The sequence below is a fragment of the Ornithodoros turicata genome, chromosome 1 (assembly GCF_037126465.1).
Source record: "Ornithodoros turicata isolate Travis chromosome 1, ASM3712646v1, whole genome shotgun sequence".
NCBI lineage: Eukaryota > Metazoa > Arthropoda > Arachnida > Ixodida > Argasidae > Ornithodoros > Ornithodoros turicata.
The window spans coordinates 175,726,388-175,735,332 of NC_088201.1; positions in this window are offsets into that span (position 1 = coordinate 175,726,388).

Genomic DNA, 8,945 nt, shown 5'->3' on the forward strand with positions numbered 1-8,945 from the left:
CGGAGCGCAGCATAAGCATAGCATCATTTCGGAGCGCAGATATATTGACGTTCTCCCAGAAAGATATTGCTACGCAACTTGTGATCCTCGTGCGTATAGTTGTGAAGACCCACGAGTAAATAAGCGTGGGGCGACGACATCGCTTGTTGATATGCGTCCAGAAAATCTCTCTCTACTCCAATCTTTTTCTGCCAAATAGCTGTTGCCCGAAATGTTCCATCTGGTGCACGTTGCGCACGGTGCACCACAGGACGACATAACTGGCGTTGTAGGATATAGTTCTAAAATTGCTACTGTCGAAAAAGATGTTTTGAACGAGTAAGAAGATCGACATGTTGGCGTGGTGAGAACCCCAAATGAAAAGATCGGTCACCTCCTTCAAGGAACCGGCGTCAGTCATGCGATCATCGACGACGATCAGCGTAGCACGCGGCGTGTCCCACTCTCGCGGTAGCTCCTTGGTAAATTTTACGGAGTCCCCAAACTCGTCCTGCATGCTCGGCGAAGCATATTTCTGCACGTAGAATATTTGTGATGGGGGCCACCAAGTCGTTCAGGTTCCTCAGCACGTTCACAACAAAAGTAGATTAACCGCACATGGAGGGGCCACTTAAGATACAGCAAAAAGGATGACGGAAACGAAAAGGTTCGGGGAAAGACATGTTGTGTGCGTACACGTTGCATGAAGAAAAAGAAGAGAGTGAGTCTCGTAGAGACATGCATCGCTTTTATTACACGTCTTCGTCCTCTACATAGGAAGTGTGTTTCCAAAACAGATTATCCAAGGTAAAGTTGGACTTCTTTTTCGTCAGTCTGTTCGCCGCTAAGTTGCGGTTGCGCGTGTTCATCTTGTCCTGACACATTTCTTGATGTGCTTGCAACCATTCTAGGTGGTGGACTTGAAAGGCTTCCTTCACGATGCCACGGATAAATTCGCGAAGTTCTTCTTTTTTTGTTTTTTTCGTGACAACGACGACGAGAAATGCAGGAGAGTAAACCAGACATGGCGTTTTCCAGGTATCGGTCAGAATGATGACGTGAGCGCGGTGCGCGCTGCCTTTATACAGATAAATGTACACAAAGAAATGAGAGTGAAACCGAAACGAAGAAGCCACCCGTTTGCGCTAGGAGAGCGCGCTCGCACAGCGGGAGGAGCTGAGAGCCGAAACTGAAACCACCCGCGGGCGGCGCAGAGGGCGCTAGGAGCGCGCGCGCGCATGCGTAGCTGCCGCGGCGCAGCGCCCCAGTCAGTTGCTCGCTCGCTGTCGCAGAGAGGAGACATGCGCTTGGTTGCTCCGCAGTCCCCGCACCCGCTCAATTTCTGCCTGGCTCTCGGATGGAGCAGTCGCACCGTCGCTGCGGGGGTAAAGGTGAGTGATTTGCCGCGTTGTTTTACCACACTCCTTTTCTCGCACTCCTTTTCCCCCGTGTTGAAACTTGTTTAGCGGTGACCAACGAGTGATTTGCCAATGTTTGACCGCGCTCGTGTTAAGCCTTTTGTCGCATGTTTAGACTTGTTTAGTGGTGAGCAAGCCTTTTGTTCTTGTTGACGCATGCTTAGCAATGAGTGCCCTGTGGTTCCCGCCTTGTGTTAGCTGAATAGTGTGGCGACGCTGTAGTTAGGCCTAAACGATCGCCCCCTAAGCCTTTTCTGCGATGTGTACTGTTTTCTCCGTACTGTTTAGCAGTGGTTTAGCAGTTAGACCTTTTCTCTCGCATGCCTAGACTTGTTTTGCAGTGTTGCCATTTTTACCTGCCGCTAGTATCTTGTTGTTCTCTGTCTTTATCGCATAGAGCTATGATGGTGGTGCCTTGCAACTAACTGGCCACCTGTCGTCGATCTCTGCAACTGCCTGTCGCCAACTAGCAACATGACGGGCGCTGGTCACTCGGCCGTTTCTTAGCGGTGTCTTCGCCAGGGCGTCATTGATTTTCGAATAAATTGTTTCTCTGCACTCTATTTCTGTCTCTTTTTCTTCTTTTTTCTTTTTATGGACACAGGTTGCCGCCAACTCACAGCTTGGTCTGGACACGAGATAGATGCTCCCAATTAGTGTAAAGACTCCTTGGAGGGTGCTGATTTATGGTGGGTCCCAATTAGCTCTAATTGCTAACTAAATCGTGTTTAGACGAAGTTGTGAGTTTGGCGGCAGTCTGTGTCCAGCGATTACTACTCCAATGGGTTCAATTGTAGTTTATTAAAAACAGAAATATACCTTAGAAATGCATAAGCAATACAGAGGAAACGTAGGTCTAGGACACGTGCATTATGCATCCTACAAGTGGGCGTCTGCGGGACGTTGATGGGCGTTTTCTGGTTGTGTGGCAATATGCGGTGCTTGGTTACACTAATTCGCGAGAAATGCTACGAGCTATTTCCTGGGCACAAAGGAAAAAAAAACCCGACAGCACATAATTGCATGAATAGCTCCCGAACGCACCTCGAATTTCAGATTAGAAGATAGCATCCAATTTTCATCCCCCTCCGAAATTGCTGAAGGGCTTTTAAGGCGAAAAAGTCAGACACTAATTATATTCTAGTACCATAAAGATCCATATTAATCGGCAAGGATCGGCGAGGAACGCTATCTACGACCCCCGTAAATCGACATTGTGCAGTCTCGACAACATTCACTCTATGTATAGATGTATTATGCTGCAAGTTGCTTGATTCTTCTTGCTAATTGAAGGGATTGTTCGCACATTCATACGTTGTAGGTGCCTTCAGCGCATTTTGCGAGACCGCGCCTCCAGTAAGACAATTGGCAATTACTTGAGTATATTTTAATTTTACAAACTTTTCCACTTTATAGACAACCTCACAAATGCTACACTTAATTCCGATTGCTCGTAGGCGATGATTATGATGATCGTGATGATGCGTATTTAACTTCCTATACAGGGTGTTCCAGAAAACGTGTCATTGAATTATAGTAAAACATACAGCACCTAGAGTCATGCGGTCAATGGAATTTATTCTTTCTGGGTGTTTGCTGCCTCCTGATCTGAATGTCGTGTAACTTAAATTTAATTATGTAAATTTTTTGGGAGCTTAACGTGAAAATTTGCCAAGTGAAGGTCACTTTTTTACCCCACGGATGTGAAGAGTGTATCTAATTTAATGAAATTAACAACAATTGATAGGGATATTCAGGAGCTATTCCATTGTAAAAAGAGCCGAACATCATGCTCTACGAAGCTCCCACACAAAGGATGAATTTCTTAGTGTAATCCTTGTCAGTCTGACGAAAGGAGGTTGGAAACCCAGCCCACCATCCCCCATCCCAGCCCACCACCCATCCCAGAAAGAGATAACACAGGCATGGCTTATCACGTTCTACTTTCGCTGAGATAATGTTTTCCCTCTCCCAATTTTAGGAACTGTTACTTTTTTTACTATCACTCTGTGGGCTGGCTTTGGAACCTCCTTTCGTCGGACTGAGAGCGATTGCGCTCAAATAGCCATCGCGCGTTATGGTCCGGTGCTTCGAAAAGAATGATAATCGGCTATTTTTTCAATGCGGTAGCTCGTGAATACCGCTGTCAATTATCATGAATTTGGGTGAATTCGGCACGCTCTTCATATTGGTGGGGTAAAGAAGTGATCTTTACTTGGTAAATTTCAGAGTTCAGTTCGCAAATAGCTACATAATTAAACCGACGATGCATGAGCTTCACATCAGGAGATGGCAAAAACCTAATAAGAACAAATGCAGTTGACCGCATGATTCTAGGTGGCATAGTTTTTTTATTATAATTCAATGACAGGTTTTCTCGTACACCCTGTATATAAGCTTCCCGTCACCACAGGAAAAGTGCCACTAGTGAACGAATGCAGAGCGCAGCTAATGCAGCTCATAGTATTTTGCTAAATTAACCTACTCGGTTTAATGAATAAAGTAACTCTAAAAGTGCTGAGTACATCTTCCTGCAATGTCTGTAAGTCCATCAACGTATTTCCCCCACGGGATATTTGTAGCGGGTGTACCCTGTTACCCACTCTTAATAATAAAACTTTTGAAATCCACGCTAAGAAATCCACCCTTCAAATTCTAATCCTTTGAAATCCAAGCTGTCAAAATAAATCACAATGGGTCTATGCAGTCTAGTGTTAAGCATGGTTTTACGTGAGAAAATCAGTGTTTAAGAGGGTCACACTCCAGAATAACGAGTCTTTATGCAATTCTGTGTCTTATTGAGCATGTATCTCTCAATTATTCATTAATATAATTAAGTTACAGGCGTAAATAACTACGCGTATGAATACTAGGAAAACAACGCTTCAGCCGTTCGGCTACCATTCAGGACGAGGCTATTTGAGAAAATGGAGTAACGACGGAGCTGTACGGTGTTGCGGGATGTTCTGCATAAAAAGGATAATCACTGCAAGCTCTAATAAAGCATATGTTTCTTCCGCCGATTTCGTCAGGTATTTTTCAGACGTGTAACGACTTGGTGTGCTAACACGCGCGTGCAACTCATGAAGGAATTCATGGGTGAAGTGACATTGATGCAGTCGTAGCTGTTTTGGACAGGAAATCGGGTAGCCAAAAATGTCCAGGATGAGCAGCATATAAAACGTACCGCACAACTGCTGTGTCGACCATTTGTCACGACGGTAATCACGTAAACATCATGTACACATCTCTTGCGTTCCTGGGCCTCAGCCTACGGAGAACCGCTAATGTTATGTTTGATAAGAGCCGCGAAAAGTGGTTCAGCAAGGTAAAACTATGCCGGGAACACCGTCACATGAGGGAGGTGTTTAATTAAATCACCGTGAAAGATAGCAAAGGACTGTTACTGGTCCTGTAGACAGCAGATCTCGTTCACCAACACATCAATGGATTGCGTAAATAGTCTTCCTGTCAATGCACAACTGACATTTTCCTCCCGTCTATACTGAGCAATGTTGACCCAGAGCTTGGTTTTTGGATGCCACAAAACACTTCTCGCCAAGATCGTGCACTGTAACTCATCGACTGTGACTCAATGGGGCATTTACATCTCAGTGTCATTACCACCTGAGGCAAGTTGACTCTCTGAGATACTGTCACTCCAGTGCTGTAGAAGACCCAGAGTATATTCTGTGTCATTGCCCGCACTACCAAGCTTTCCAAACTGCCATTTTCAGATAAAATTGCTTGGCCTCTGGCTAAATCGAGCCCACGAATCCCTGCTCTCAAAGCTCATTTGGCAATTTTGGACTCCATGGGACATTATTTCCTTCCTCACACCTCAAGCAGCTGTTGGGTAGATTATTGCCCCAGGCAATGAAACTCCCTGTCCATCTCAAAATAAAGTTGAGGAACAACGTCTGCAACTTCTGCGAAGTGCTTTAAACCACTCTTATAACTACCATGTTATATAAACAAAATACAGAAACCGACACTGAAGATTTAAGTTTAATTAGTAGAAGCTTTCGTGTGGAGGTCCACCCTTCCTCAGGTCCTACCTCAGGAAGCGCGGACCTCCACGCGAAAGCTTGTACAAATTAAACTTAAACAAAAATCTTCAGTGTCGGTTTCTGTATTTTGTTTATGTGATCTACAGGAATTGACTCCCCTCTTCGTATACACTTCAACTACATGTTATGTGTAACCTAGGAATGCTGGTACGTGGGTGGAGTGGCTAGTTTGCCACAGTACCACAAATAGGAACACAAATGGCTGATAAATCTGTTACAGAATCTGGGCCAAGACGATGAGCACTTGGAATCGTCACAGTTTTTAGTACCATGCAGAGGAAGATTGAGTAGAGTACCCTCAAATTTTGTACTACTTTTTTTGAATTACTTGTAATTATGCTGCAGCTACATAGGCAGCAGTTCAATTGCTACTCACAATTGCCAAAACTTCATGCTAGCACTCAATTCTTTTTACAAACTTTGGTTTGTGATGTGATGAATGTTTTGGTGACTTCCATAGGCCTGGTTTCACCAACTCTGGTTAACTGAACCAATATCAGGGGTTGCCAATTCTTGAACTTAACAGACACTTTTTCTTTTTTTCCATCGGTGATATGGTGAATATTGCAGTAATACCTCCTTTAGTGAAACAGATAGTTTAATGACCGTTCATGTTAGTTCAGATGCTGAAAAGGTTGGTGAAACTGGGTCATTATGTAGCCTTTGTGTTCTGGTGCTGTGCAATGGTTTTTTGAGGGATTCAAACTACAAAAAAGGTTAATAATAAAAAAAATCTTGGCATACCTACCTACCTACATATATGTCCTGGACAGCATGTAAGAAACTCAACGGAATATAAATGTCATCATGACATTGGTAGACAGACTGATACCGAAACAAATCGGAAGGGGAAGGTTGGGTTCCACGAATGGGCTCTTGTTCGCTGCCTCCTCTTGAACGAAAAGTAGGACCGAAAGTCGCATGCTCTATCAGAGACTACCTAATCCCCTCAAGACCGTGACTTTTAGACGGGAACTCGTCCCTCTAGCTTTCATCGTAGCTCAACTGTACCAAATTGCTGGCTCTGTTGAACAGTGCGATGTCATTTGTTTTTATGATGAACAGTATGATGTCATTTGTACCGTTTCCAAGGCACTTTGTGCAAGGGTTTTGTATGCCAGCAGCGTACTGTCTGCGAAAAGTAGTTTCCGTGTCCACTTCAAGAACACATTTTTTTAAGAGGCTTAGATGATGCGTAACTACTGTGTGATTTCCACTAAATATCAGAAGAGAGGTGCACACCTAAATACCTGAAACCCTCAACTCAATTAACTGTAGGATTAAAATTACATGGGAATATATTGAGGTTTGTGTTGTTCACAAAAGATATCATTGCACACTCTGCAAAGTTCATCGGTAGTTGCCATGGCCTACATCAATCATAAACACTGCAAACCACTCATTGAGCATAGTCAGTCCGCGGTGCGCAAAGTGAAAAGCATCATTGCCCATTGTGAACATGGCCATGCAACAGTGCTTGCGGCTTCGCATTTCTCACTAGTTTCTTTCATCACTTTGTTATGAGATGACTAATGCTTTGCCAATTCAACACGAACATACTTTGTAACAACTACTTGGAACTTTGGAACAACTTTGTAAAGCATATGTACTCGTATGCACTTCCTTTAATCCCTTCAGGAGTATTTCTCCCGTAACATATCTCAGCAGATGCAGCATGTCATGTAGGTAACACAATTTTGGCACAGTATTTGCTTGATATGTCCAACAAGCAGAGATATCAAATCTGTGTGCCAAAATGGTGTACCACGTGTCCGTGTAAAGACGAGCCGCTTAGATGGAATAGGTATAGCACCTTGATGTTGAATGCAAGAAGTTAATGTTTGACAACATATACAGGGTGTCCCAGCTAAGTGTATACAGATTTTTTAAAAATATATATAACACTTCTTCCGAGATGAAATCAATTGCAATATAGCATATGCTGAAGGGCACTCCCTAGCAGGGCATTAGCAAAGTCCAAAAGCAATGTCTTAATTAACCCTCATTAATGAACTTGTTAATTATAAGAGCTACAAAGTTGTCCCAATGAGAACATCTGTTCCTTTCGGTCACCTGATATCGTAGCCGTTTTCAGAACAAAAATCCGTTCCATAGATCGCCCGCAAAAAATTAGTGAAGGAACGCTATTTTTTTCTTTATTTTGTTCATTGCGCATCTTCACAGAGGCGTATTTCCTTCATCCCCAACGTGAGAGGGGGAAGGAGCACAGTGCCGCCTCATGCGTCGAAGATGAGCTTGAACTTGCGAAAACAAAACAAAAACAAATGTATCGGGTGACTCTATCGGACCTGGCCTTATCTTGGGTTCCATGTTCTGTTTCCTTTTAATATTTTTCCAGGACGCGAGAGGTGATAGTGTGCTCTTTCTCCCTCTCACATTGTGGATGAAGGAAAGCCGCGTCTTCTAAGAAGCGGAATGAACAAAATAAAGAAAGAAATGGCGTTTCTTCACGAATTTTTTGCGGGCGATCTATCGAACGGATTTTTGTTCTGAAAACGGCTACGATATCAGGTGACCGAAAGGAACAGTTGTTCTCATTGGGACAGCTTTGTAGCTCTTATAATTAACAAGTTCATTAATGAAAGTTAATTAAGACATTGCTTTTGGACTTTGCTAATGCCCTGCTAGGGAGTGCCCTTCAGCATATGCTATATTGCAATTGATTTCATCTGGGAAAAAGTGTTACATATATTTAAAAAAAATCTGTATACACTTAGCTGGGACACCCTGTATGTCATGGGTTACTTAGAGAAGTATCTCATACACATCAGAAGAATGCCAACACTTCACTGCTTTACCTTTACCTGTTATTCCAATGTTTACTCTCCCTCTATTGGAATTATGTGTTTCAGAATCATTTTTGTATTATTGAATTTTAATTTGGCAATCTTTTCACATGTCTTGTGATAGACAGGTTAGCAATGTGAGCAGTGTTTATGTGCCTCTCACAACCTGCACCTTCATGCAAAAATACTCCAAAAGCCGGGAGACGACATAACTAGACAAAAAAGTGGAGAACTCCGACTTAACATAACAAAATAACAAGGTTTACTCAGACGTTTCCTCCGTCATGCGACGGACATCATCAGTGCCGAACTGAATGAGAGATTGCAGAACTGGTCGCTATTTAAGGAGATGGGAGTACTGTTCGGAGAGGGGCCACGGTTTTTGTTACAAACCGAGGGGTCACCGCATATGTGCCAAGACTCTAGAGGCTTCCTGTGTCCCCATCTTTGTTCTCTCTTGTTATGTTAAGTTGGAGTTCTCTACTTTTTTGTCTGCATTTTGATGTCTGAGGCTATTTTTGTGACAAGAGGGCAAGGGTGCCGGCAACATGGCACATGTTCACAAAAATGCAGTAACCAGAGACACACACACACACACATAAATGTATAACACAACACAGTCCCAATCATTTTGTCGTGTCCTTTTTGCTGTGTCGTCTGTTCTACATTTT